We start from the raw sequence: 6,794 nt of genomic DNA on the forward strand, positions 1-6,794 counted from the left end.
AAATAGTGACGTGGACTCATTCATCGGACCACAAAAACTGGTGCTTCTATGTATTGTCACAGAGTTACAAGTTGATTTTATGTTGTCTTCACGTTGAGATTTAACAACATATGTAGTCAACATATTTTGACCCACCAAATGTTCCCACTACTTCCACTGAAGCGCAAAACTGATGGTGATTCAACACACATCACAATAAGTCTCGTGTTTATTGAAACACATTCCATTTGTAATGCTAATTGTTGTAACAGCGTGGCCAATTTGTAGCATTCTAACAAGCAAATATCTCACAACAAACAACATCCTTAAAATCTCACCACTCGACAGCCGTCTTGGTAATACCCCCAGGCATCAGCCTAACAAGACTGGGTCCCTATCTAAATGAATTGGGGAAAAAGCCAAAACTGTCATTTCAATTTCACTGGTCACCGGAACATAAATTACTGCATGTATGGAATCACCAGTCAAGTCTAATAAAAAAAAAAGCTTACAAATTGGGTGACGTCGCCCCAAAATAAGGCTGAAAAAGTATTTTTCTACACAAATTACAATTATTATACTTCCTCTACGTGTGCACAGTTTCATGACTGTGTGAATGTTTTCAGGTTGGGATGTATGAAGCAGATGGGACATGTGTCATACAACCATGATCCATTTTCTGTGTACCACTTTGTCCTCTGTATGGTCACGGGGGGGGGGCTGGAACTGATTCCGGCTGATTTAGGTGAAATCTTGGTGATCTTTGGTGAAATTTTCCCATAAATTTCTGTTCAAGATTCTTTAAATTGTTGAATCTCTCTCCTATAACTCTCTTCTAACAAGCTAACCTGACAATTACAAACATATTACTCGCTATTTGGTATTTCTGGTATATCCATCCATCCATTATCTATACACCGCTTAATCCTCACTAGGGTCGTGGGGGGCTGGAGTCTATCCCAGCTGACTCAGGGCGAACTACACTTGGAGACAGACAACCAAGCACAGTCACATTCACACCTACGGACAATTTAGAATCACCAATTAACCTCAACATGTTTTTGGACCTTGTGGGAGGAAGCTGGAGAACCCGGAGAGAACCCACGCTGCATGGGGAGAACATGCAAACTCCACACAGAAAGATCCCGGTGCCTCCAACCAGCGATGTTTCTGGTATGTAATAATCATGTTTATCTTTGTTTATAGAGCACTCGTAAAATCTAAGTTACAAAGGTCTTCACAATAAAAACAGACGGGTCATAAAACCATCAGAATGTAAACGACAAATTCGAACACGACATGATGTGAAAAAGAAAAACGACAACAACACAGTCATAAAAAGGGTAAAAATGTCAACGTTATTCACTGATTTCTTCTTCTCTGTCCACTGTAGTTTTCTCTCCCTGACATTCTCAGAGTATATACTGGTGCATACGGAACTAAAAGGTCAGATATGTAACTAGGAGAGAGAGAGAGAGGCCACGAAGGACCTTAAAAGTAATCACTAAAATGTTCAAATCTATCCCTAAAATGCACTGGGAGCCAGTGTAAAGAGGCTAAAACAAGAGCGGTGTGATCTCTTGGTTCTGGGTAAAGCCACAGCAGGATCACCCAGTTATTCAAACAGGTATGCAGGTTGGGTTTGCAGCCTGACAGTTTTCAGCGGTTGTAGCCTACTCAGTATTTACATCAGGGCGCTCAGATTCGACTACTTCAAGGGGGGGAAGCAGAAACCTGCCTGTACTGCTGGCAGCTCGGGATCCTGCTGACTTCTCTCGTGGGGTTAATTTACTGTGGAGATGCCAGGAAATCAAGTATTTGCTGCTTGTGCTTTCAATCGATGTTGCTGCTTGTGCTTTTAGTAGATGGTTTAGCTCAGAACAGGCCGTGCTTGGCAAATGTCAGCAGGCTGACATGAGCTACCTTTGTTGCTGGCTGTTTCTCAGGCCATTTTCAGCTTTTGCGCCGTGTTTTTCGTTGGAAGTGGCTTGAACCAGTTTGTTGCAACTTGCTGCAGTGTCTTTATGGCTGTCTTTCAGATTTGCTATATTCAGCTCCATAGTTGATGTCTTCTATCTTTTTTTTTAAGCTGATCCATCTACATGCATAGTTATTATAAAGTGTGCTGAATCCAAGCTGCTTCATTTAGTGTCAGTTTTTGCACCACAGAGTTACACCTTCATGCCGCTATTGTCAGTGTTGAAATAGAAACATTTAAATATGAGTGTTCAACCTTAAAGACAGCAGGTTAATGTGTATTGATATGTGGCGTCAATGTCTTGCGTTAGTTTAATTTTAATTTTTTAATTGAATTTCCGAAAAGTCATGACAAGTGTCGTTTATCTGATTATCACGTGGATTTTCTTCCCACATACTTTATAATCAGATCTGCTAAAGTTTGCATGTTCACTCAAAGAATTGATTCATATTTTCTTTATGGGATCTGATCAGCTGATCGACAATCTGACTCATTGTAAGCAAACTCTCTAAAGAGATCATCTAAATGAATAATAGTAATCAGGCAATTGCCCAACATGTCTTAACTGATGTTAAAAGGTACATCAAAAACTATTAAAAGCTGAAATTGACTCCAGTGGATTCAGACATTTTCACTTTTTGTACTGTTACTATCGTATTGTACTATTACTATAGATGAATAAAACTGAGAGATGTGAGAACCTCCCGGAGGGATCACCATTTCAGCAGCACTGAATCAATTGGGCCTTTATGGAAGAGCGGCTACATGGAATCTACTCAATGGGTATTTGGCGTATGACATCTTGAAGCTTGTTACACAATATCTAAAGGACTCAGAGAGCATATGAAAAATATGGTCCAAAGAAATTGAAGTCTTTGGAGAGAATTCCAAACACTTTGTCTGGTGAACACTAGGCGCTGCTCATCATCTGACTAATACCGTCCCGAAAGCGAAGCATTGTGGTGGCAGCATCATGCCAAGAGAGCGCTTTCTAATGGCGGGGACAGAGAGGCCGGTCAGAATAGAAAGAAGAATGAATGCCTTGCAAATAGAGTGGGGCCATTGAAGAAAACATGCTCTAGAGTGCGGCGACCAACCTCAAAACTGGGCGAGAGTTCACCATTCGGCACGACAATGAAGCATACAGCCAAGGCAGCGCTGGAGATTCTTCAGTACAAGACTGTCCTTGAGTGGCCAGATTTAAACCCCATCTGTGGAGAAGCCTGGAGATGGCAACACACAGATGCTTCCCATCCAACTTGACAGAGCTATTTTTTCATTTTGCATTATTGGGTGTAGATTGATGGGGATTTTTTTTTTTTTTTTCCTGCAACCAATTTAATATTACATTTGAAGGAGTCTGAACACTTTCTAAATGTACTGTAGAGTACAATCCCCAGGCTGGATTCTCCGAAGAAAGCACTTTACAACGATTGGTCCTCTCAGAAGACACAAAGTCTGCGCTGAGCCTCCACCTTTTTCCAAAATAAAACGGTCCAGCCGAAAATCAAAACTAATTTTACATGCAGTCAGTCGTTCTCAGCTGCAGGTTACACATAAAATATGGACAAATATATAGTTGATGAAAATAAAGTTTATTATTTCTCCACTGCCAGAGTTTTAAAAAGTACTCTAGCTGCACAACTCAGTCGATGGTTTAAATTTTGCCTCAGACAGTGATAAATCCTTTTCTCTGTCTAGAACACAAAAATGTGATACTGAAACTATTGCACACAGCTAAAGGATTTGTTTTCTAATAAATTAATACGGGAAAGTGAGGATGACACCTCCGCACAATACTTGCCTTCCCTGCTGAATTCTGTTCATAAAAATAGATTGTGTGATCGGTGCACGCAGCTCCCTCATAGCTGCTGCCCATTGGAGAGATTATTGGCCCATCACAGACGGAACAAATGATGAATGTAAACCTTTAGATTTAATGCTTTGGATTTTGATTACAAGTCACTCATCAAACTAAAATCCCCTTGGAGAACAGTTTTGGCATGAAGTCATCAGTTAAGTGTCATCTTTAATCATTTCGGCATATAAATCTATCCCAATGTTCCCTCGGTCCGTTCCTCATCTCCTTCCATTTACCTCCTGGTAGGAAGCAGTTGATTGTGAAAGAGCGAAGGAGACGGGCTGTGGTGAGAAGTTCTGGCACGCTCTCCAAGTCATACCATATGGCAGTGCCTTGACACTACATACCACATGCTGGGAATTTCTTTCAAGTTCCTGGAATAACATAGCAGAAGAGGCAAAGTGTCCCTCAGAACAGAAAACTTGATAGAACAGGATCCTCTCATTTTGTACCAAACAAGAATAAAGCATGGGCCAGGCGGGGGAAACTAACAATATAGTCTAACCTTGAGACGTGGACGCCAACAGTGTGCCCTCTTTTACATTATTCATATGAAAAATACAATTTTCACTTATATTTTATTCATTGGTTTTCCTTAAACAATGGGAAGTCCCAGTGTGATTTGACAGGTATCTGATGGAGAGAAAATGGATGAGAGAGAGAGAGAGTATTATTACCTTCACCTGTGTTATTGATCCAAATTAAAGAACAGCACCTAAAAGAATCTCTTTTAATAATAACTTCATAAATCACCAATGTCCTTTCAAGTTTTTTTTTTTTTTCTTAATGTCCTTCATAGCAGTCTCAGAGGGTATAAACAATGTCAGTATAGGTGAGGGCAATGACATTCTAAAAGATGCATGTATAACCAACCCACTACGCTGCTGTATATAATACCTGATGGACAATATCTGCTGCCTGATTGATGGCCGCTGACAAATGTTGTAGCAATTTACAGGGTGTTTCAAATTATAGCCTACCTGATATTGGATTTTTGAAGCCAATACCAATACACACACAGGCACGCACACAGACGGGAATTTGAAAATAGAATGGCGATTTGTCTTATTTTGTCACATGAATATCTGACATCAGCAAATGTTTTGGTTTTTTAAAAAAATCTAACTACAATATGTAGTTTGCATTTGCAAATCGAACTCATCCATACTTGCTGGTGCACAATCCAGGTCAAGAAAATGCTTTATAAATGACCGGAACGTGCAGGGCTACGTTTACTTGAGAAAATACCAACTCAGCAAAAACACTTTTTGTCAGTTTTTTTTTTTTTTTTTTACAAAACAGCGCCTTTTTAAAATTCATCCTCGAACACAAAAAGTAAATATAGAACAAATCCACCTTAATCGACATTTTTTTTTCTTTAGCATTCCGTATGCCAGCTTAGTCTTATTAGCACTTTCTTTACGTTCTTCCGTGTTGTCCAGAACAGATGGTTCGAAGGTTTGTCCAGAGACCTGCCTTTGAAAAACAAGCGCCAAAGAAGAAGTTTCTGATGGTGTTAAAAGACAAGTCAACTTTCAAAGGCAATAAATGGGGTAAAATGCCAGTCAGGTGAGCTGCGATACCAGCTGTCAGACCCAAGAACAAGAAAAAAAAATAAACTCACGGTTGGCACAGGATGGACTTTTCCTCGGAAACAGATCTGTCTTCAGAGAAAACACGACATAAGTCTTTTAACCAGCATCAGTTAATAAAGTACTTCCACCAGAAAAGTTTTTTTTTTTCATGAAGTTACAATTTTTCTCCTTTATAGCATCGCCAAAAAAATCCCAATTACCTAGCTAATTGCTACTTTATTTTACATACCTTTACCGTCAAGTTCATCGACTTGTAGGTGATTAATATATAGTATTCGCATTAATATATAGTCTTGGAGTGAATGTGAGTGTGCATGGTCGTCTGTCTCTAAATGTAGCCCTGTGATAGACTGATGACCTGTCCAGGGAAGTCGGCTGGGATAGACTCCAGCCCCCCCCCACCATCGTGAGGATTAAGCGGTGTATAGATAATGGATGGATGGATATAGTCTTGGAGCACTACTATGAATGCCATTGCAAAGACAACCATTCATTCTAGTGTTTTCATTTCTATTCTACGATCTGCTGTGAATGCTTCGGTCATATGGGTGTTACATTAACATGTAGGACTCACCTAAACATTGTTGCAGACCACGTACACCCAATCATTGCAGTAACTCCCCAAGTAGGACAATGCGTCCGTCCAAACTGCAAAAACTGTTAAAGGAATGGATTGAAGAACATGATAAAATCAAGTCACTGTTATGTATGAAGCACATTTAAAACAACAGATGTTGAGCCAGACTGAGCTTGGGCCGGCTGTGGCTCAGGTGGTAGAACGGTTGTCCTCTGATCGTAAGGGTGGTGGTTCGGTCCCCCGCCCCTCCACAGTCGAAGTGTCCTTGGGCAAGACGCTGAACCTGAAGCTGCTCCCAGTGGCAGACAGCACCTGCTCTGTCACCATTGGTGTATGAATACGTATCTGCTCTCAGATGTACATCACTTTGGATAAAAACGTCTGCTAAATGAAATTGTAGAGCAACAAAGACTGCAATTGTGAATTAACTTAACAAGTGTAAATATTACGGTTAATATTCAACAGTGTAATTTATGATGCAAATGTAATTAATTTTATTAAATATTGTGGTTTAAACCCTTCAAAATGATTTAAAAATACCAATTTACATGACTAAGCTAAATATTCAAAGTCAGTCCCTACATTATAAATAACTGTGGAGATTAATCTGATCAATTTAAAAGTTCCAGCTAAGACCCTACAAAACTATACATGAAAAACCCAAAGAATCCAGAGATTACCCATGAGCAACATGTTTGCAACAGCGCAAAGGAAGAGCTCCTTTTTACCACGAGGAAAAGACCTCCAGCAGAACCAGGCCCAGGGAGGGCAGCCATCTGCCTCAGCCTTTTGGGGTGAGGGTGA

This window comes from Stegastes partitus, unplaced genomic scaffold (genome assembly GCF_000690725.1).
Source record: "Stegastes partitus isolate 25-593 unplaced genomic scaffold, Stegastes_partitus-1.0.2 Scaffold3630, whole genome shotgun sequence".
Classification (NCBI taxonomy): Eukaryota; Metazoa; Chordata; class Actinopteri; family Pomacentridae; genus Stegastes; species Stegastes partitus.